The sequence below is a fragment of the Saccopteryx bilineata genome, chromosome 5, assembly GCF_036850765.1.
Source record: "Saccopteryx bilineata isolate mSacBil1 chromosome 5, mSacBil1_pri_phased_curated, whole genome shotgun sequence".
NCBI classification, from domain to species: Eukaryota; Metazoa; Chordata; class Mammalia; order Chiroptera; family Emballonuridae; genus Saccopteryx; species Saccopteryx bilineata.
In genome coordinates, this window is record NC_089494.1 from 226,192,929 (window position 1) to 226,217,357 (window position 24,429).

The window sequence follows — 24,429 nt, forward strand, 5'->3', positions numbered from 1 at the left end:
ACTATGAAAAACAGGCAGGCACTCAAAAAGTTAAACACAGAGTTACCATATGAACCAGCAATTACACTCCTAGGTACGTATTCAAAGGAATTGGAAACAGGGACTCAAACAGGAACTTATACATCATTATACATCAATGCTCATAGCAGCATTATTCACAATACTCAAAAAGTGGATAACAACCCAAATGTCCATCAACAGATAATAGATATTTTAATTTTTTTAAAGACTTTATTCATTTTAGAGAAGAGAGAGAGAAGGCTGGGGAGTAGCAGGAAGCTCCTCCCATATGTGCCTTGACCTGGCAAGTTCAGGGTTAAACCGATAACCTCAGTGTTCCAGGTCGATGCTTTATCTACTGCACCATCACTGGTCAGGCGCAGATAACAGACTTTTAAAAAAAAAATTTATATACATACAATGGAATCTTATTCATCAGCCATAAAAAGAAGTAAGGCCTAATATATGCCACAATATAGATGTACCTTGAGAACATTATGCTAAGTGAGATAAGTCAGCCATAAGAGGACAAATGCCACATGATCCCACTTATATCTAGAATAGTCAAATTCATAGAAGCTAGAATAGAGGTTACCAGGGGCAGGTCAAAATGAGTTATTTTTTTTAATACATACAGAGTTTCTGCTTGGGATGATTAAAAAGTTCTAGAAATGGATAGCAGTGATGGTTGTGAGACTTTGAATGTACTAATTACTGTACTACAGTACTGTACACTGTACTGTACTAATGAATTGTACACTTAGAAATGGTTAAAATGGTAAATTTTGTGTTATATAAATTTTACTATAAAATATCTTAATATTTGAGGAAAAACCAGAATATTAAAAATTCAGATATAAGTAAATCAAACACTAATATGACATGTTAGTACAATGTTCAAACTGACTTTCCTCCCTCCCTCCTTCCCTTCCTCCCCCCTCCTTCCCTTCCCTTCCCTTCCCTTCCCTTCCCTTCCCTTCCCTTCCCTTCCCTTCCCTTCCCCTCCTTCCCCCTCCCTTCCCTTCCCTTCCCCTACCCTCCCCTACCCTACCCTCCCTTTCCTTTCCTTTCTCCCTCCCTCCCTCCCTCCCTTCCTTCCTTCCTCCCTTCCTCCCTCCCCCTCCCCTCCCCTCCTTCCCCACCCCTCCCCTCCCTCCCCACCCCTTCCCTTCCCTTCCTCCAGCTCTATACCATATAACTAAACATTCTGGGTAAGACAAATGCATGAAGGAACTATAATGAGAATTTAATTTTTAAAAGATAAATCATGTAACAACAGGGACTGGCAGAATGAAGTAATTTGGGCAGAGATTATAAACAACCAGAAGGCAGAACCAAAGACATCAGAGGTACTTCTTTCTTTAGTAAAAGGGAAAATGAAGAACAAAAATACATGAGTAAGCCCCAAATTTGTAAGTCACTCAGTTCTATAACAATTTCTTTTAAGTACCTTAAAAGATAGTGCGATTTAAATAATTCAGAGCAGGGCCAGTTTCACTGGCTGTGAACTACTAAGCAAGGAAACAAAGCAACATAGCTTGGATTCCAGGCCAGTGTAAGGTCAGGGATCACAGCTCACATTGTCTCTAAACTACAGTCTTCCACTCTAGCTTCCCAACCTGCAAACGCAATTTGTGGGAAATCCATTTAAAATTCTATGGCAATGGTCCTCGATAAATAAAATGGTAAGTACAGATCTCCCAAACTAATACCTCATATAAAGAACAAATCAGTTTTAGGCATATTCTCCTGCTGATGACTATCTCCAAGAAAAAGATTTGGGGCCTGTTGGTCAAATTAGTTTGTAAATATGATATATATGTTTGCTCACTTATAGTTTGCATTGGGTGTGGGGGACAGGCTGTAAGCAGGCAGGGTCCTTACAGCCTAAGGCTTAGTTTTAATACTAAGCTTTTCTCCACACCCTTGACTGATTGCATGATGTGGGGTGGTGCACTCTCATGAGGAATCCCAGTATACCTCAGATAAGTGACTGTGTATCAGAGACTTCCTTGTTTATACATTGGATTAAAGGTTTTGATTTCTACACTATAAAATGGGGCAGAGGAGCCCATGCAGGAGGAGAGCAGAGAAAGGCCACGTGGAGGAGAGGAGAAGCAGCCTAGATGGTGGAGTGCTGAGGGAGAAGCCAGTTTGTGCAGAGTTCGTGCAGAGAGAAGGAGATAGGAAACAGAGGTGAATAAGGCTGGTGAGCTAGAAACCTTTGATTCTAGAAAACTCGGATTAGCCAGTGGCTTTGGGAGCCCTGAATGGAAAGGGAAGTGTTTTCCCACTGTGTGTATTTCTTGCCTACTGGGTGCAAGCTAGGATTAAAGCTAATAGCCCACCAGTTTTTGGCTCCGTTGTTTCATTACCGTCTGTCCGAATCAAATGCAAACCTGCACCGCCCAGGCAGCTGTGATGGTGGCCGTGACTACTGGCCATACAGGGCCAAAGAAGAATGTTTGCATTCTTCTGCCTTTCACTTGACAAGAATCATCTAGAAACCAAACTTTAAGACCTCAGGGAAGACTCAGATTATTAATGATTCTTTTTAAAAATCAAAATGCCACTGTTATGGTTCTGACAGGCAGAAATGGTCTCCTAAGATGCTTTCCAACTCTAATTAAAGCAGGGCTGTCCCAGAGCTCCCACTTAACTTTAATTTATATGAAAATACCTTGGAAGAGCTATTCAACATATTGAGCATTTACTACCTTAAATCTGGTCAGTTAAATGTTAGCACCACTCCCTTTCCAGAAGCCGTAGAGGTTTGAGATGGCTAATATGCTGAGGGAGACGGACAGCATCCAAATTACCAACACAGGTGGCATCTTTCCAGAACACCGAAGAAATTGTTTTCTAAAATGCAATTCCGCTGTACCTAGCCAAGCTATATTTAAAAGGTACAGTGCTAAAAACAGTCTGCCCATCAATAACCATATATATCAGTGGAACTGTAAGAACATCTACATGGAAATTGATTTAAATCAGTATTGAAGAGATTGAACTCCCAGAGCTGTTCACTTAATTACACCTTCAGTTTTGTGAAGCGATTCCAAACATTTCCATGGCTTCTTCCACTTCATTCAAAGTTCTCCGGCTGCTCTGTCTAAAAACAGCACCTCATTTTCCTCTGCTCACTCAGTTTTACTTTCTTCAAAGCTCTTCTCAGGAGCTGCCAGTCTGCTGTATACTGATTTGCTTACTGTTTCTCGTCTGACTCTCCCGGCGTATCACCTCCATAGCACAGGGGCCCTGTGTTTGCCCTGCGTCCCAGCACCAACAACAAACAGCACCAGGCACAGATCGGGCCCTTAGTAGCGACTGCGTTTGTTTACTGATAGACTGAATAACTCCTGCCCAAACCTGTTATGTCATACCTGAGTTTATTTGAGGCTCAGAGGAGTGAAGTACTTGCCCAAGGTCACACTAAGCTAATTAGAGGGACAGCTGACCTTGGAACCAGGCCTCTTAACTCCCATTCATCCTTCCAAAGGAGATGCAATTATGCCATTCCCTGCTTTTGATAGCTCCCCGTTGCCTAATAAATGTCAGCTCTCTTTGCCTTCCAAATCTCTCCGGAGTTTGCCTGACTCACTTTTCTAGGTTCACCTCCTGCCACTCCCTTCCACGCCCGAAGTTCCTGCCGCCTCAGCACCCCACAGCTTCATGCTGGCGACATCCTCGCTCACTCTGTTTCCTCCCTCTGGAATAGCTTTCCACCCCCTTTCCATCTCAAAATTCTACCTATCTCTCAAGACCCAACTCAAATATCACTTCCTCTGTGAACTTCCTCCTTATCCTTCCTCATTCTACCCTGCTCGTCAGCATACTAACTCCTTACTGAGTCCCAAAGCGCTATGACCCCCTCTCATAGCACCCTTGACATTCTGCTGGGTCTTTCTTTTCTACTAGACTGTGGGTTCTTTTCAATTTCATATCTACTGCCAACTCCACAATGCCTGTATAAACAGCTGGAACCGTGAGAAGAGGAGGAAATACAGGGGCATGTGCTATACCCTTCCATGCTCAATATGATCCCCAATGTGATGGCAAACATCCCAGTACCCTGATCAACTACCCCAGTACTACAGAGGGGAAATCAGTTAGTGCTAGAAATGGGAGATGACATTTAACGTGACAGCACAGGAAATCGCTAGTGGAGTGCATAGTATTAATCATAATGCACTTGTTCTACGTGTTCTGTAATAATGCTACATTCTTTTCCCATATTAGAATACAACAAAAGTTATGAACGCTTTGGGCTGATGTCTACCATTGTCGCATTCAAATGATCTGTACTCCCCCAAACTTCGTTCTTTTCCTGCTCTGCTCATGGTGCCCAGCATATGGTGTGTGCTCAGTACACGTGTGCTGACACGACATAAACGGGGTTTTTGTTGACTCGGGCTGGATGGGATGTGGATGGTCGTGTCACTTTGCATTAAACTTCATACCAAAGGGGACAATTACTTTTTTGACTTACTTAAAGGGAACCATTCAGATTGCTATCTTGTTTTGTTATTCTGTACCTAGGATCAACTGGGGTTGTTTGTAACAGACAAAAAGCACAGGAAAATGACAATCTGGAAATGTTTTTATAAGCCACCATTCTGGAATCAGTTACGTACCTTCTTTCAACCTCCATCAAACCCTTCTTGAAGGTAAATTCATGCACACTACAACCTAGTATGGATGATGAAATTAATTGAAATATCAGAGGTTGCCTGACAAAGACCTTGTTCATTAGTTGTCCTTGGGTCACTGATTACAACCTCACAATGACTTAGAACTCTGTGTGGGTCAAAAAGAAAGACTGGATTTGAAGCTGCATAAAAGGAACATATTTAAGATGTTAACTTGAGCTACCTATACTGATTTGGAAAACAAAAATCAATTGAAAATAAGAAATCTGGTCCTGGGGTTTTCTTCCTTCTTATCTGTGCCAATTAAAGACCACGTTTTCACAAAACTGACAGGAAGCCCACAGGGGTTTGCAGCAGTGAACTCTGGCTATCTCTTCCTTGACTGGGACATCAGGAGCATCCGCGGTTCAGAGGTAGTAACTAACTGCTCATTAACCCTTTATTTAGAACACAGGCTAAGCAATCTCTTCACTCAGCTTGCCTCCATCTAAAAGAGATGCAGCCTGCTTTTCCATCCAGGTTCAATCAAAACCATCTGAAATCTTCTTTGTGATAAGAAATACAGGCCCTGGCCATTTGGCTCAGTGGTAGAGCTTCGGCCTGGCATGTGGAAGTGCCAGGTTTGATTCCTGGTCAGGGCACACAGGAGAAGCGCCCATCTGCTACTCCACCCTTCCCTCTCTCCTTTTTCTCTGTCTCTCTTTCCCTTCTGCAGCCAAAGTTCCACTGGAACAAAGTTGGCCCGGGCACTGAGGATGGCTCCATGGCCTCCACCTCAGGTGCTAGAATGGCTCCAGTTGCAATGGAGCAATGTCCCAGATGGGTAGAGCATTGCCCCCTGGTGGGAATCCTGGGTGGATCCCGGTTGGACTCATGCAGGAGTCTGTCTCTCTGCCTCTCCAGTTCTCACTTCAGGAAAATAAAAATAAAAAGAAAGAAATACATACTAAAGCACCCATTTGAATGAGCAACGTATCTCATTCATCCCAGAGTTACAACTGTTAATGTCTACTATTTTAATGTTCTTTTCTCAGAAGTAAATAAACCTGTAGGGCCTCTGACCTACATAGGAAGGTAAAACTGAGCCTAAACATTAAAAAAAAATCAAATCCCCTTTCTACGTATGTCTGTGCACACAAACATATACACACGAACTGGCATGAGACCTAATATGCAATGACTCAGGCACAGATCTTACAACATATGGTAATTATCATGGACTAAATGGTCTTAAAGTGCTCCATTTTCCTGAGCACCTAACCTATTAGCAGGGAGAGGTTACAGGCAATGGAAGGAACTTGGCTCAGTTACTTAAATTCTGAACTTTAGCCTTCTTATCTATAAAATGATGGGTTGTTCTAGAACAGCAGTGCCCAATAGAAACATAATGCAAACCACAAATGTGAGCCAGATATGTAATTTTTCATTTTCTAGTAGGCATACTTTAGAGTTAAAAACAAGTAAAATTAATTTTGATGTTTTATTCAATCTAACATCACTAACACTATTTTCATATGTCATCAATATTTTTAAATTATTAATGACATATTTTTTCCATACCAAGTGTTTGAAACTTATAGTATGTCTCAGTGTGGACAGCCACATTTAAATGCTCAACAGCCCCATGGAACCAGTGGATACTGTATGAGACAGCACAGGTCTAGATGACTTCTGACATTTCTCTTAATACTATAAGTGATTTTAATAAAGAAAATACAAGATGTGTATATCAGGAATACTTAGAAAAACTATAAAATGTTTCCCTGAAGATTCTCAGTGTATTTATTCTCATTCAAAATGGCCCTTTGCCCTGGCCGGATGGCTCAGTAGTAGAACGTCGGCCTGGCGTGCAGGAGTCCCGGGTTCGATTCCCGGCCAGGGCACACAGGAGAGGCGCCCATCTGCTTCTCCACCCCTCCCCCTCTCCTTCCTCTCTGTCTCTCTCTTCCCCTCCCGCAGCCAAGGCTCCATTGGAGCAAAAGATGGCCCGGGCGCTGAGGATGGCTCCTTGGCCTCTGCCCCAGGTGCTAGAGTGGCTCTGGTTGCGACAGAGTGATGCCCCATATGGGCAGAGCATCGCGCCCTGGTGGGCGTACCTGGTGGATCCCGGTCGGGCACATGCGGGAGTCTGTCTGACTGCCTCTCCGTTTCCAGCTTCAGAAAAATACCAAAAAAAAAAAAAAAAGGCCCTTTGCTTTCTTTTAACTTTTATCTTTTATTTCAGTGGAGTGGATCTGTGGCCAACTGAGTAGGTGGCTGGTCTCCTACTTGCAGACTCACCCTGATCTTGCCACCACAGCCACTGTCCTACAAACCTAGAGGGAGGTTAAGGACATTCAGGACAATGTACAACTGCTGAATGAATGAGACTTCTAAAAAATCCTAACTCGAGGAAAAAAAACTTAAAATGCGAGTTCAACAGAAACAAAGAAAAATATTTGACAACCAGTACACATTAAGATAATGAATGAAACACAAATTTGCACATGCTTTTAGAATTGTTTCTCTAATTACACAACTTGCACTGAGAAAGCTTCATGCTGCTCCTCCCACACTGTCTTGCTTATTAGTCCCTTTGTGATCAATGATCTGCCTATGCCAGATGGCTGGTCTGGGTGAAGAGTTCCACGTGAGATCAGAGAACAAAGCAAAGCTAACTGGCCTTCCCAGGAATTGAACCTGTGTCCCTGACCTCATTAAGTCTAGAAAACAGTTAACCCATCACAAACATGGCTGGGGCAGCTTCACCAAAAGAGCCAAGAAAGCTCACTACGTCTGTCACAATGATATTTTGGTAGACAAAAAGTCACCAAATTTATTTAAAACTGTTAAAGTGAGAAAAACCCGGAATGCAATCGTTTCGAGCAGCCTGGAATTCATCAGCAGTGTCCTCCCAGCTCTGTGGAATCTGTCACAAACTTCCCTAAGAACATCAGCTCTGGCCCCCACGTGGGAACATAAATGGTTTTGACAATGGAGTGCTGATGTTTCCTCTTCCAAAAGAAATGATCTTGGGACCATGGCCTTTTGTTTTGATTTCTCCCAAGAAACATGGGCTAGAAAGTATATGCAAGAATTTTCACTGATTACTTATTGAAACCAGCTTACCCTAGATAGCAATAATAACCATAGATAGCAATAATAACCAAGTTTCTCTGTTGCACCTCCTCCCCTTCTCCCACTCAGTGGCAGCCAATCACGCTCCAGGTGAGTGGGGCTCAGCCAGTAGAGCTGTGTGGTCTGTTCTTACCTTCCCTGGTAAAAAGCGCAACACCTTTTTAGCACGTTGTCCTTCCTTTCTTGTTACTGTAAATAATTCCTCTAAGCAGCTGCTATATGTTCTTGAATTCTATTCTAACAACCTGTCTCTACTGAACTAAGCACTTCTGATTTAAATATTTCCCAGTGTTTCAGAGATCAAGTTTCTGTATCCTTTCCTAAACCACTTAATATCTACTACTGTACTGGTTTCAGAAGCAAGTTTACTGAAATTTCCACTTATGCCTCAAAGTATACTATTTGAAAAATTCTGCCAACATCTGGAAGAGCTGATCAAGATTTTAAAATCTGAAAATATTTCTGCTTTTCACTTTTGACGTTTTTATGAATCACCTTTTATATACAAACTTAATAGAACATAAAAGCTATTACAAATGGTCGTGCTATTTGGCTTCTTAAATATTTCTGACAACATGACTATAAGGAATTCAATATTTCTTCAAGGTTTTTACTCATTTCTTTTTTTATTTCCACAAAGTTATTTAAAATAATTTTTAACCTATGGATTAAGAGTTTGTAAACCTGCACTTCTCATATGTTTGTGGAAATCATACACATACGTAGACCTAAAATATGCATACATATCTGCCTTCAAAGCTACTGGCACGAGTTGATTTTGCTTTTATCTCTTAAGAATGTTCACATCAAAAATGAAAGGAGTACAAAATGTAACAGTAACTGAGTTTAGTATCTGCCTAAATATACAAATTACAGCAAACATTCAATTGCTGGAATGTTCCTGGACGCTCACAAAAACTATACCAATCCATTAGGGGCTGAATGTTAGACAAAAGGAATACGGTAATCAAATAAGCATAAAACATAAGCATAAAACCACATTTGTACACAATTTCATTAGGAGCAAAACAATTCTCTGAGGGCTACCCTAAGCACAAAGTCTGATATTCAACAATAAACAAAACAACACATTCAGTCTTACCTAATTTTCGTAGAAAATGAAGACTGATAAAACCGATTCTCAAACCACATTGATAAACCATGAAACTGCTATTGTCTAAAATATCATCATAACCTACCCAAACTCTGATGTCAAAATTAGCAATTTGAAAAGAGTAGCTTTAATTCAACAAACTCTTTAAATATATGATTAGAAGTGTAAAGCTCCAGGCACAGAGCAGCAATAATGCAAAAGCAGGAGCATGTTTATATGTCTTTAAGCACCTGATAATCATCTTATTTATAAGGCACACTCCTACATTTCAACAGCGATGTGCAAACCAGACAATACAACAGTCAATTTATAAGATATAGTGTGAAAGAAAGTGGCCTTTGCCTTTCCGCTGTCATTTAAAATAATCTATTTGTGCATTCTAAGTACTATTTATAAAATGTATTTCCTTAACATTCTTGAATTCTATCTCAATATTTTTAAAATAGCAGGAAAGTCCCAGAAATGTCATTAATTTAAAATGAAAATACTGCTAACTTTTAAGAAACACTTGCAGAAATTGAAACACCCACACACAAAAAAAATTAGTAGGACAGTTAGTGGTGGTTTCTTACAAGTATTTTACAAAATAAATACTTTACTGTCTGGTGATTTTGAGACAAATCAATATACTATAAAGTACTCTTTGTAGTTCTGAAGTCTTCATTTTGTGCCTTAACAAAAGCTGACAATCATTTATAATAAAATCCTTTTAGAGTTACATAGCTTTCATGTCTCTTCTGAAGACATATTAAACCATCGGATGGTCAATAAAACTGACCAATTGACTCTCCCATAAAAACCTGAAAAGGTATTCTAAAGTATTTACATCAAAGACCAGCGAAGTCAAAATAAGTTACTAGTCTATCCAGTAAACTTGCTCACTTTATTTACTGAGAAATTCCTCTTTCAAAGGAAACTATAAAAGATGTACCACAACACATAAATTCTCAATATTGCCATTCAAATGTACCTAAATTAAGAAATGATGCCTGACCAGGCAGTGGCGCAGTGAATAGAGCGTCAGCCTGGGGCACTGAGGACCCAGGTTCAAAACCCCAAAGTCACCGGCTTGAGCGTGGGCTCATCCGGCTTGAGCACGGGTCACCAGCTTGAGTGTGGGATCATAGACATGAACCCATGGTCACTGGCCTGAGCCCAAAAGTAGCTGGCTTGAAATCCAAGGATATTGGATTGATCCCAAGGTAGCTGACTTGAGCAAGGGGTCCCTGGTTCGGCTGTAATCCCCTGGGTCAAGGCACGTATGAGAAAGCAATCAATGAACAACTAAGGTGCCATAACTATGAGTTGATGTTTCTTATCTCTCTCCGTTCCTGTCTCTCTCTCTCTCTCTCTCTCTCTCCTCCCTCCTCCTCCTCCTCCTCCTCCTCCTCCTCCTTCTTCTTCTTCTCTCTCTCTCTCTCTCTCTCTCTCTCAAAATTACTGAGGGAACATCAGAACAGAGTATAGAGGAGAACGGAGAGCTCTGAAGTCAAACAGAACTCAGTTTGAATTCTTGCTTCATCTCACTAACTTATAATGTTGAACAAGTTATTAAAACTTCTTTGAATCTTACTGTCAATTATCAAATGGAAACACAAGGCCAAACTACAGGCACTGAATCAGAAGACATCTAATAATAGATTGCTTAGCCATACCTAGACCATAATAAATGGTCTCAATGAATGACTGTGACTACTAGGACGTGTTTAATAACCCATATTGAGCATAATTTAATATTCAAATTCCAACTGATGTTATAAATCATTAGAAGGAAATATATAAAAATTTCATAACAGATTTTTCTTTAATGCACTTAACCTGATTATCCTTTACATTAGTGTTTTTCAAACTGCAGGTGCGAGCCCATTAATGGGATTTAAATCATTTGGTGAATTTCAACTAGCAGTTCTAAATAAAATAAAAATATAAGAATGCATGCTCCGTCGGTCTAGCGTGCGGAGGACCCAGGTTCGATTCCCGGCCAGGGAACACAGGAGAAGCGCCCATTTGCTTCTCCATCCCTCCGCCGCGCTTTCCTCTCTGTCTCTCTCTTCCCCTCCCGCAGCCAAGGCTCCACTGGAGCGGGGATGGCCCGGGCGCTGGGGATGGCTCTGTGGCCTCTGCCTCAGGCGCTGGAGTGGCTCTGGTCGCGACATGGCAACGCCCAGGATGGGCAGAGCGTCGCCCCCTGGTGGGCAGAGCGTCGCCCCTGGTGGGCGTGCCGGGTGGATCCCAGTCGGGCGCATGCGGGATTCTGTCTGACTGTCTCTCCCTGTTTCCAGCTTCAGAAAAATGAAAAAAAAAAAAAAGAATGCATACTCCAAGGAAGTCCAAGTATTGACTCATGAATTCTTTTTAAAAATTAGATACATTTGTAACGTATCTGTATACCGGAGAGCAAAGTAAATCGCATCTCTCATTGTGCAAAAAAGAAGGTTGAAAAGCCACTGCTTTACATTATATCATAATAAGAGTAAAAATAATTAGCTGACACTGAATGCTTAGATTCTCCCAAACACTGTGCTAAATACACATACTATTTCATGTCATCCTTCTCAAATCCTATAAGGTAAGTCTTAAACTCCCCCAATTTTACTGAAACTGAGGCTCAGAGAGATTATGTCACCTGCTAAGAATGCAGAGCTAGTAAAGGGAAATCCAGGGTTCGAATTTAGTCACCAGACTCCAGAACTTGCACATTTAACCACTTCATAAGTATTAGGCTGTCAAATGTACCTTTGTCTTATATAGAAGTTACTCAAAAGGTGGGTTTTTTCATGAGGCCCAACTCCAGAGTGATTTTCTGGAGATGCAATGTATCTTGGAGACGGCAGTGCGACTCGCGGCAGAAAGCATGAGGCATGAGATCCAGCTTCGGTCCCTGGCACTGCGCTTTGGTGGCAACGAGTTGGCAAGTCATTTAATCTTGCTGTGTCTGGATTTCCTCACCTACAAAACGGGAATGATAATATCTGCCCTGCTTCCCCACAGGCCATTGTGAGAAAGTATATGTACACATAACAAGTGGAATGTTCCTTTGTGCTACTCGGTTATATGAGATGATCATTACTACCACCCAAGGGGCCCCATTCGTCATAGAAACCCATCGCATATGATCAGAAAAGGAAGGTCATCAGGATGTTATAAACTGCTTGTGGAAACACTCCACGCCGTTCCTGGCACACAGGAGGCCTTCAGTAAATGTTCATTAAACTAGCAGAAGTGAACCAGTTTGATTTTGTATGCATGTTTTACCCGTTTGTGTTTTCTTTTTCATTAATTTGTCCTTTCTACAACAATGTATTGAATACGTACATACTATTCACCAGATTAGAAATGTGGGTTACAAAAAAAAAAAAAAAAGAAAAAAAACGACTAAAAGATCATTCTTTGCCCTGGAGAATCTCATATTAATTTTAATTAACTTTTCCAAAATCGTGTAAGAGAAAACTAAAATACAGCTTCCTCATCTAGTAACAATGAACTTAGGTTTATTACAGTGCTTTATAATTACAACGAGCTACAGGCAAACCTCGGAGGTACTGTGGATTCAGTTCCAGACCATGACCTCTTTTTGTAGGTGGAGGCACTTGCTTTCAATTTGTAAAAACAAACAAACAAACAAAACGCAACACCTGTGAAGTGCAATATAGCCAAGCTGGCTAAAACGAGGTATACTGTGTGTGGCATGTCTGTTTCTCACACAGGCTGCCTCAGTATGCCGTCTCTATTACCTTCCCAACTCCAGCACCAAGTATGGCTAAGTCTTTAATGTGCAAGTTTCTCAATGTCAGAGGTGTGTAAAAATAAGGTTTTAAAGAAAATACATTTTAAATTATACTGGAAAGGGGAGATGTGGTAGAATGATTGCTCTCCGTTCACATTTCTGAGTTGAAGTACTCTATAATGTAACCATATCACTTATATAAGATGCGTTTTTCAAAATGTTTTTCTTTCAAAAACCTGCCTTTCAATTCTTTTTCTTACAGGCAATTTTCTGTTGAGTATCTTGAACTAGAATTCAGTTTTCTCTTAGAATAAAGGAGGTAGCTGTAAAGGCGTCCTTCCTTTGTTGACTTAAAAATTACTCAAAATTGATTGTTGTATTCAGATTCCTGAGTCACATACAATGCCAAATAATTGTTAGCCATTTTATATATAATTCAACAACTACTGTAGGTGATTTTTACAGGGAAACAATGATTTAATGACAACTTAATGAATTGAAATTTTGCTCCAGGAAATTTACTAAGAACCTTTTACTAAAATTGTATTATCCTTTGTATTCCAAAGACTCCCTCTCCATCACCACCCCCACCCCGAACACACACACACACACACACACACACACACACACACACACTCCCTCATCTACACCAGATCAGTTTCCGGGCTATTATTCATAAAACCATATTAAAATTTCACAACACATGGTCATAGTAACTAGGTGTTGTTCTCCCCCCCCCCATCCACGGAATCAATGTGCCTTTAAATATACATATTCTTTTTTAAAATTCAGAAACCAGAAAATGATTCCGATGGCTCTGCTGAGAGTATCTAATATTAAATGTGACCGCTAGCCCTTTGGTTTACTGATAACCATGAATAAAAGCGTACCCCACCCACCGTCTCCGTAGGGTTAGGAGGTGCAATCTCGCCGCTACAGACCTCTGCAAGAAAGGACGGTTATAGAACCAGGAAAACCATCGCCAGAACCTCTGGGAGAAGATAAGGAAAACACATTTTACACCACTGGCAGCATGTAATCTCCCGGTTCCAGCCCTTGCTAAAGAGGGGGAACCTTTGTCTTGCCTCAGCCATCACACCGCGGGCTCAGGAGAATTGGGGCAACAAGAGTTTGTGCGAAATGACTTGGCAGAGGTTAAACAAAGCCATGCAGCTCCGGCGGGGCGAGGGCTGACCCTGGTCAGCGTCCCAGACCCCGGACGGCGAAGTCTCGCTCTGTCCCCCGCCTCCACCGGGAAGCCGAGCCGGGGACCCCGGGGCAGGAACCCGCGGCGCGGGAAGGAAAGAGGGAATGAGAAGGTCCTGTGCTCTCGGCGAGTTCCCGGGGCGCTGCCCGTCCTCAGGTTCCCTCGAGTGGGATCCAAAGCGGCGCACGCCGCGCGCCGGTTCCTCGGGGAGTGTCCGCACCGCACACGCGGGGACGCCGCCCCGAAGCCCACCGCCCGCCGCGCCGATCCCACGTTCCCAGGGCAAGGGCAAGGTCGGGAGTCTCCGGGCACCCGGTCGCCTCGGGAGCCGGGCCCGGGGGGTCGCGAGCCGAGGGGAGAAGCCCACCCGCTGCCCCATTGTCTGGCCCCGGCCGCGAGCCGAGAGGGCGCTCACCTGAGGTCCTCGCCCCGCGCCGAGGCTGGAAGCGCGGCTGCACAGTGACGAGCGGTCCCGCGCGGGCGGCGGCCGCGACTCCCAGCCCGCGGCTGCCCGCAGCACCAGCAGCCCCCGCAGCGGCACCAGCAGCGCACCCGCCTCTCAGGCGGCCGCGGCCTCCATTGCTCTGCCCGCCGCCGCCGCCGCGCGGCACTGCGCGCCCGGCCCCGCGCGCCGTGGTCACATGCTCCGCCGGCTCGGACGCTCGGACCCGCGCCGCGGCCCCACCCGCCTTCGCTCCTTAACCGCTGGGCGCCTCGGCGAGGAACCGGAGGCCCGGGGGTCCCTTCTGCGCCCTCCCGGAGCGGCGCGCCCCGGCCGGCTCCCTTCCCGAGGGGTGCTCAGAAGCCGGGAGCCGGCCACCGGGGAGGGTGTGGAACTGTCCCTGCCCTCCCCACCACTGCAAGGGGCAGCCCGGGGGGCGTCCGAACGCGTGGGGTCTGAGGTTACTGCGATAGGTTCACTGCGAGCCAGGCTGACGTGGGGAAAGAATCCGAGACCATTAGTCACCACCTCACGGGATGCAAATGAGACGGCGGTACCTGGATGAGCCAGAGACGGACGGGAGCGTCCTGGACTCCAGAGGGAGTTTCGCTCTACCGAGCCCCGACAGTGGGGAACGGCACTGGGACTTCTGCAAGCCGAACAAGTGGGAAAATGACACAGAGAAATAGAAAAGCTCGAAACCGCTTTGCTGAGTCGCTGTGCATCAGAACAGAGTGACACTGACTGACATTCGGCATTGTTGTCCCCAGCCATAGTGAAATTAAATATTAACTTTGATGTTTTAAAGAAAATATTTATCTTTTCCTTTTTTGGCCTAACTAGAAATACTAAGACTTTTTCTCCATACTTTTCGCTATGACTATTTCAGTGTGTTAGCAAACTCAGGGGGTTTGGGACTTTCAGATGTTCTATTCAAGAACTAGATGGGGTTGTCCTTCGGTATTTTATTTGCTTGCAGCAAGTCGACAGGGCGTCCAAAGCTCTGTCTACCAGAAGGGAGGCTCCTACTTGTACATTATTTGGTTAATTAAATGGTGATTTCTTCTTTGCAGTTGGCTGGCTTATCAGTTTGGGGTCCTGGATTCAGGTCAAGCTCATCCTGTTACAGCTGCTTCTGCAAAATATTGGGCTACCTTTTAACAATGAACAAGAGTAGCATTTAGGAAGAACTGCCCAGGTCTTGAGATTTGTCCTGTCTAACCAATGGACCTCTTGGAAATTAGTGTCTGGTGATCTTTTCCTTCATTATTCAAGCAAAGATGCTAAAAATAATTTAATATTAAACAAAAAATTTAAAACAAAGCAAAAAAAAATCTCAATGACAAAGATACAAAAGATGAAAGGTAACCCCAAAAGGTACCCAATCTTAAACCAAATATCTCAATGCCAAAAACAGAACTAATAGTTTTAATGCAGATGCATGAATTAGAAGGAGCAGCTTTGATACTGTAAGAATCTAGTGTATGTTAGCTTATCCAACTGGTTTCTTCTAGATAAACATTTAAATTAATGCCAGCATAAAATATGGTTGTGTGTTTCTGTGAATATAGGTATCATTCAGTTATTCAGTGCTTATATATCCTAGAGTGCGTCTACTTTATTCCAAATAAGAATAGTGAAGACTTTTATAAAGGGTTGAGCAAGTCCCTTTCGATTTGATCCAGTAGCACTAGAAGTTCCCCAAGGCCCCAAATTAATCTGTATAGAACATAAAACTGGGGTCTTTTTCTTGATATGTTATAGACTTGCCAATTACATGAAAAACTCAATAAAAATTCAAATTTACATAAATCAAGTGTGGGTCTACTGTCTTTTTAAAAAAGATATTATTTATTGATTTTAGAGGAGAGAGAGAAAACGAGGCAGGAGGATTGGGACACATCAGCTTGTAGTAATTGCTTCTCATATGTGCCTTGACCTGCCAAGCCCAGGATTTTGAACCAGCAACCTCAGCACTCCAGGTCAACACTCTATCTACTATGTCACTATAGGTCAGGCTGGGTCCCCTGTCTTTTTATTTTTCAGGGCAAGGTATCCCAAATTATACACCCTTAAAATATTGAAAGCGTTCTAGAAAACTTACGCTTATATTAGAGCTTTCTAGCTAGACTTTGTGTCTCACGGGCCTCAGAAACCAGAGCACCACTTTAGACAGATTCTGTTTTTCTCTCACTTTTCAAACACATTGGTTCATTATTACTGCACATAGGGCTATATAATAACTGTGGCATATCAAACCAGGTACCAGTCCACATTTCCACTTTTGAAATAGCTAACTGCCTTTCAGTTAAGACAGACTGCCAGAGGCCGTAATACAATATAAAAGAAAGATGCAGAACATTAGGAATTCAAAACATATCTAATTATTTGTTTGGGTGGTATAGAAAGGTTAGGAGAAAGAAATTATATAGTTAAGCCAGTCATTCCAATTTTGGGTAATTTTTGTCCTCTAAAAAATGTTTGGCAATATCTGGAGACATTTTTGGTTGTCACAACCAGTGAACAGGTACTACTACTGGCATCTAGTGGGTAGAAGCTGCTAAATATTCTACAATACACAGGACAGCCTCCACAACCAAGAATTATGTAGCCCAAAATGTCAGTAGCAACAAGATTAAGAAACCCTGAGTTAGACAACGGGTTTTCCAAGCCTATATTTCACTTTGTCTGCTTATCATTTCTTTCTTTGTGTATCCACATGGCATTTTTATTTCATACATTATAAAATAAAGAGGTAAACTAAGTATATAACTAAAGAATGAAAATAGGAACAAAGTAAACAGAAGAAGGAAGGAGTGAAAGCAAAAGTTAATGAAATAGAAAACAAATCAAACAACAAATTTGCTCAAGAAAATAAAAAGTTGGTTCTTAGAGGGGAAAATCGACCAGTCCTAGTCATACAGTGAAGAAACAGAAAAAATTAAAAATTTCACAGGAGAAATAACTAAGGTACGGATTTCTTAAAATCTAAATAAAACAAATTTTCCAGAAAAACTGAATTACCAAAACTGACTAAAGAAAGGGGAGAACATTTGAATAGATCGATATTTGTAAAAGAAATTGAAAAAGTGGTAAAACATTTTCCCCTAAAAAGTACACTTATCCCGGTGATTTCGTGAGACTGCAATAAACTTTTAAGGAGCCAATGGCTCCCACGTAATGCAAAAGATTACAGAGTATGAAAAAGGAGAAATTTCATTACTCTTTCTAGGAGTAAGGATAATCATGACATCAAATAGACAATACTTCTTTCCACAAAAGATGACCATGGCCCAATCCTATCTATGAGCACAGATAAAAATCTGAATAAAATACTAGAAATTCCAAACCAGCAGTACATTAAAAATGATATTATAGTTCTGGAAATGGGTAATGGTGATAGTTGCAAAATGTTGTGAACGTATTTAATGCCACTAAATTGTACATTTAAAAATTGTTAAGGCCCTGGCCGGTTGGCTCAGTGGCAGAGCGTCGGCCTGGCGTGCAGAAGTCCCGGGTTCGATTCCCGGCCAGGGCACACAGGAGAAGCTCCCATCTGCTTCTCCACCCCACCCCCTCTCCTTCCTCTCTGTCTCTCTCTTCCCCTCCCTCAGCGAGGCTCCATTGGAGCAAGGATGGCCCGGGCGCTGGGGATGACTCCTTGGCCTCTGCCCCAGGCGCTAGAGTGGCTCTGGTCGTGGCAGAGCGACGCCCAGGATGGGCAGAGCATCGCCCCCTGGTGGGCAGAGCGTCGCCCCCTGGTGGGCGTGCCGGGTGGATCCCGGTCGGGCCCATGTGGGAGTCTTGTCTGACTGTCTATCCCCGTTTCCAGCTTCAGAAAAATACAAAAAAAAAAATTGTTAAAATGGTAAGTTTTATGAGTAAATATACATATACCTCAATAAAACAAACAAAAACCATCACCAGCATTGGGAGGCAATTCTCCGCGGAGCTCTCCTTTCTACATGTCTTTTTAGCAAGAGGCATGACGGTTTATGTCTCAGACTATCTTTTTTAAGAGTGTTTGTATAGATTTGGGAAATATGGTGTCGCCCCGAGCAGAGGGTGGATTTGTTTGCTATTCAATATGAAAAAATTAACATCTCCCTCCAGGGCAGAGGTTGGGTGGGTTTGCTGGAACTCCCTCAGGGATGAACATCCAGTTCCTCAGCTGTGATGTAAACCGCTGCACGTGCAGCGTCCAGCATCCATCTAGGTCTACCTGTGTGGCCCATGGGATCTGGGGACATGGGGAACTAGCTGGTGCAAGGTTCATGCTGCCTGCTTGCAGTAATCGAGTTTTGTTTCTGGGCCAGAAGTCTTTGTCTTTTGCTGGTTCTCGTGCACCTGTAGCAGGCTAACTCGCAGGGTTGGGAGGTGGGCAGCAAGTATAGACTACTGACAGAGGTGACTATCTGGAAGAGAAAGGATGCGGTTGGGGGGAGAAAAAGATCAAATGGAAAGTGATAGTGAATACTTTCCACCCAAGTGTAGGGGAGGAAATGGGGATCCCTGCCTGTTCGACTTGTTAGTGAATATTTAAAAGCTGAGCAATGTGAGGCTGGATTGAAATGAGCTGTGTGAATGGTTTTCTCCTCCTCAGGTGGGATAAGAAAAGAATGTCATTGTGATAATGCAGCAAGCAAGCAGTGAGGCTCCAGAAGACAATTTGATTATGGCTACTGAGTACAGGGGTCTCTAAAGCTGACATAAGTGGTGCAATGGTGGGATTCAAATAATTTAACAACCGGTTCTCTGCCCTAATGACCGTTTTAAGTATATATAAAAAAAGATATACCAAAAGTTACATTATTTCATGCATTTAATACTTAAATAAGAATAAAAGAGGTATACAAAACTAGATTGTTATAAAAAGTTTTAAATTTAAATAATACCTGACAAAAAAACTGTTACTTAAGATATTTCCAATGACAGTTGTCACCCCCATATCTTTATGTCATATGTTTGTTTACTGAAGTAACAGACACGATGAAATTAAAATGTAGTATTTCATCAAAGGTATAATGAATTTTCTGAAATTAATAAATATTACAAGCATAGTTCCATCAAATTTTTTTCACCTATGGACAGAACGAACATTGATTGCTATGGGCACTTAGAATACACTGTTGCACAGATGAACGTTAAAAAAGTAAGGTCTGCCTGACCAGGCGGTGGCGCAGTGGATAGAGCGTAGGACTGGGATGCAGAAGACCCAGGTTCGAGACCCCGAGGTCGCCAGCTTGAGCGCGGGCTCATCTGGTTTGAGCAAGGCTCACCAGCTTGAGCCCAAGGTCGCTGGCTCCATCAAGGGGTTACTCAGTCTGCTGAAGGCCCGCGGTCAAGGCACATATGAGAAAGCAATCAATGAACAACTAAGGTGTTGCAACGCGCAACGAAAAACTAATGATTGATGCTTCTCATCTCTCTCCGTTCCTGTCTGTCTGTCCCTGTCCTATCCCTCTCTCTGACTCTCTCTCTCTGTCTCTGTAAAAAAAACAACAAAAAAACCAGTAAGGAATGCAAATTTGTGATTTCCACATTGGGCAGCTGCCCAGGCGCCTGCCTTAGAGAGAACCCTGATGACAAGTGCCATTTTAACAACCAGTTCACCAAACTCAACAAAAAATTAGGTATCGGTTCTGCTGTACGGGTGCAAACCGGCTGAATCCCACCACTGCCCCACTTCATAACATCATCACATTGGGGAGTGCAGTTTCCACAAGTAAATTCGTGGGGGACACCTTCAGTCCGCAACAGATGGAAATCTGATCTTTGTTCTTTTTAGGTGACCTGTTTTCACTCTGAAGCCTTTTAGTTTTCTTTGTCTTTGATGCCTTGTTTAACTCTGGGTTTTTTCTTCCCTATTTGGCTTTCTCTGGACCTTTTTAATAAAGGCCTCAGGCTGTATCCTTCTTTGATTTGGGGATGTTTACCTCTATTCTTTCTTAAAATATTTTCTATACTTCTAATTTCTCTCTTTTAAGGCTATTATCTGGATATTAGCACTTCTACACATATCCTCAATAATGAGTATTTTTTCTCTGATATTTTCAATATTTTTCTGGTGCCTTCTGGAAGAAATCCTCAATCTTCTTTTTACGTGTACTAATTTTTTAAAAAATTGGGTGTCTATACCCAATTACCCAATCCTTTCTCAAAGGAAGATAGGACCAGTATCAAATAAGGACAAACATGAAAAAAGCACTAAATGGAAAGAAATATTAACCGTGAAAAAGGTAATACTGGCAATGAAGTACACATGAATTATTTAACTGGAGCTATGAGACTAAAGAATGATTAGAGAAGTTCAAGAAGGAATGGTGGGTGTAAAGGGGGGCGTGGGGTCAGTATACATAACTCTTTTAAAGAAATTTTTGCAATAAAGTGTGCGACAATACAATAGCAGGGTCTGGAAGGATTTAAAATGGGAGAGATTAAAAATGGGAGGTGTTCCAAGAGGATATACAATACAAATGGCCAACAGATATATGAAAAGATGCTCATCTTCACTAGCTGTTTGAGAAATGCAAATCAAAACTACAATGAGAGTCCACCTCACACCTGTTAGACTAGCTATTATCACAAGACAGGTAATAACAAGTGTCAGAGAGAAAAAGGAACCCTCATTCACTCCTGGTGGGAATGTAAATTAGTATAACTATTATAGAAAAAAGTATGGTATTTCCCCCCAAAATAGAACTACCATATAACCCAGCAATCCCTCCACTGGGTATCTACCCCCAAAACTCGAAAACACTGGTACGTAAAGACACATGCACCTCCATGTTCATTGCAGCATTGTTCACTGTGGCCAAGAGATGGAAACAAAGTGTCCCTCAATAGAGGACTGGATAAAGAAGATGTGGTACATATATACAATGGAATACGACTCAGCCATAACAAATGATGACATAGCAACATTTATGACAACATGGATGGACCTTGATAACATTATACTGCGTGAAATAAGTAAACCAGAAAAAGCTAAGAACTGTATGATATCACATATAGGTGGGATATAAAACTGAGACTCATGGACATAGATAAAAGTGGTCACCAGGGGGAAGGGGATGTGGGATGTGGAGGAGGGGTGGGGGAAGGGTATAAAGAGGGACAAATATAAGGTGAAGGAAAATGATTTGACTTTGGGTGATGGGTATTACAACATAATCAACAGTTCAAATGCTATAGAAATGTTTACCTGAAACCTATGTACTCTTATTGATCAATGTCATTGTTAACTTTCTAAATAAATTTTTTTAAAAACGGGAGGTGTGTATGTGGGTGAGAACAAACCAATAAAACAAAAATGACTCAGGAATGTAGGGTTCATTGCAGGAGTCCTTTGAGTAGTACAAAGGACTGCTCCCTTTTCAGTTCAGAGGGACGTGCCCCAGCTGGACACTTCCACATGATTTATCACAATTCTATCAACAATTATCACACAATTTATTTTTATGCAATTAAAAGTCTCCAAACACTCATACTACTCAGCCCCTGAGCCTTCCTTGACCAAATCACTAAAGCATACAAGGAATGAATTCTGGTCACAATTAGATGGAATAACTGGAGGGTAGAGATGGCTCATGTTATAATAGGAGGGAAGGAAATTACATGGATACAGATGTGTCACTAGATCTGAAGAGTGAAAAAGTTCTTGTTCCCATTTTCTCAGAGAATAAAAAAACCTGAGAATGAGAAGAAGGAGTGATAGATCTGAGTAGAGAGAAGGTGTGAAATACTGGGGGAGAGGTTAAATGTGAATTGACTAGGTACTAAGATTCTCACAGTGCTTTGGATCCTTGATGTTTCAGGGCTATGAATTTCAAGTGAAAAGATTCAGCACGGTTAGTTTTTTTTCCATTAAAATTCATTTAGCTGTTTAGTTTACAGATAGGAAATAATTAAAGTAGTTGGAGATGAAAAAGATTTGAGTTTTCAGTTCAGAGGGATAAAAGAATTTACATGCAAGTATGTCCAGTGGTGGGACTCAAATAATAACAACCGGTTCTCTGTCCTAATGACTGTTTTTGTTGTTGTTGTTGTTTTTTTGTATTTTTCTGAAGCTGGAAACGGGGAGAGACAGTCAGACAGACTCCCGCATGCGCCCGACTGGGATCCACCCTGCACGCCCACCAGGGGCGAAGCTCTGCCCCTCCGGGGGGTCGCTCCTCCGCGACCAGAGCCACTCTAGCGCCTGGGGCAGAGGCCAAGGAGCCATCCCCAGCGCCCGGGCCATCTTTGCTCCAATGGAGCCTTGGCTGCGGGAGGAGAAGAGAGAGACAGAGAGGAAGGAGGGGGGCGGAGGAGAAGCAAATGGGCGCTTCTCCTATGTGCCCTGGCCGGGAATCGAACCCGGGTCCCCTGCACGCCAGGCCGACGCTCCACCGCTGAGCCAACCGGCCAGGGCCATGACTGTTTTAAGTATAAAAAAATGACATACCGAACGGTAGTTTATTATTTCTCACATTTAATACTTAAATAAGAACAATAAGAGGTACACAAAACTAGACTGTTACAAGAGTTTTAAAGTATTAATGGAAAAATATTAAATAATACCTGACAAAAAATGATAGTATTCTTTATTTCCATATTACTTGATTGGCATCCTCACTTGCAAATTTTTTTTATCTATGGATGAAATGAACATTCCTATAGGTGCTTAGAATACGCTGTTGCACAGACGAACATTAAAGAAGAGTAAGGAATGTAAGTTTGTGATTTCCACATTGGGTGGCTGCCTGGTTGCCCACCTTAGAGAGCACCCTGATTACAAGTGCCATTTTAACAACCAGTTCACCAAATTCAACAAAAAATTAGGAATCAGTTCTGCCAAACCAGTGCAAACTGGCTGAATCCTACCACTGTGTATGTCTATGCTAGATAAAGAGAAAAGGGATAGTGATGGACTTACAAAGGGATACTGTAGTGATCAATTATGCAGGCTTTCCAGTTGAGTTTTCCGATTGATGAGGAAAACTCAATTGGAAAGCCTGCATAATTTATATATAGAGTGACTTAGAGGGGTAAGTAGGATGCTAGAAGTTGAGACATTGGAGGTAATGACAAGATACAGAGTACTGTTTTCAACTATCGGCTGAGTTCCATTACTGGGTCATGAAATCAATTTGGTCAGTTTCTCAATTAGTATTTTAAATTCTTGCTGCATGATAGAAGAATCATCTAAAGAGCCAAGAAAGACAAAAATAAAATAAAAATAAAAAGCCTACACCTTACTCTCAGCGAGTCTAACTTATTTGGATGGTGTAGGTTTCAGAAGTCAGTTTTTCATTAAAATTGTCCAGGTAACTCCAATGCGCATGCCAGCTCAATAACCATTGTTCCAAGATACAGACATAAAAAGATTGATACAATTAATTGTAGATTGTCAAGAATTGGGGAGAGGGTTATGAAATGAGATATGTGATACATTGTAATCAGTGAGGTAGCAGGTGGCATAGTCAATGGTAATTAATGTTCTCAACAAAAAGCAATTGCAAGAGAGAAAAATGTGTGCACACCTAACACCTGTTTAACCATTTTGTAGATGAATTTCAAACAAAATGTAACTTCATTTCTTATATTTTTGAACTAATTGAAAATAAATGGGCCCTGGCCGTTTGGCTCAGTGGTAGAGCGTCAGCCTGGCGTGCAGAAGTCCCGGATTCGATTCCCGGCCAGGGCACACAGGAGAGGCGCCCATCTGCTTCTCCACCCCTCCCCCTCTCCTTCCTCTCTCTCTCTTCCTCTCCCGCAGCAAGGCTCCATTGGAGCAAAGATGGCCCGGGCGCTGGGGATGGCTCCTTGGCCTCTGCCCCAGGCGCTGGAGTGGCTCTGGTCGCGACAGAGCGACGCCCCGGAGGGGGCAGAGCATTGCCCCCTGGTGGGCGTGCTGGGTGGATCCTGGTCGGGCACACGCGGGAGTCTGTCTGACTGTCTCTCCCTGTTTCCAGCTTCAGAAAAAAACAAAACAAAAAAAACAAAAAACAAAACAAAACAAAAAAAAATAAATGAACGAAAAGGGAAAAAAAAGTGCCTAGTACCTAAATTCAAGGATTTCTTCATATCTCACTATAATAAAGTTTGAGTTCAATAAACTGTACTTAATTTTAGAATTATGAGTACTGCTAAAATTATTTTTTAAACTATTGGTAAGAAAGAAAATATAAA

General features: G+C 42.3%; 1 protein-coding gene across 4 annotated transcripts in view; it reads right to left on the reverse strand.

Annotated features, from left to right (window-relative positions):
- The window catches only part of CRACD (capping protein inhibiting regulator of actin dynamics), a 277,681-nt gene extending 263,310 nt beyond the window's left edge, over window positions 1-14,371 (reverse strand). The window contains exon 1 of one of the 4 annotated variants that reach the window (XM_066279323.1): window positions 14,230-14,371. The gene's annotated coding sequence lies outside the window, so the exon portion shown is untranslated. Of the gene's footprint in view, window positions 1-3,209; window positions 3,228-14,229 lie in introns of those variants that run through there. The other 3 variants (XM_066279320.1, XM_066279321.1, XM_066279325.1) reach the window with 3 other exon arrangements.
- Window positions 14,372-24,429: the final 10,058 nt, after the last annotated feature.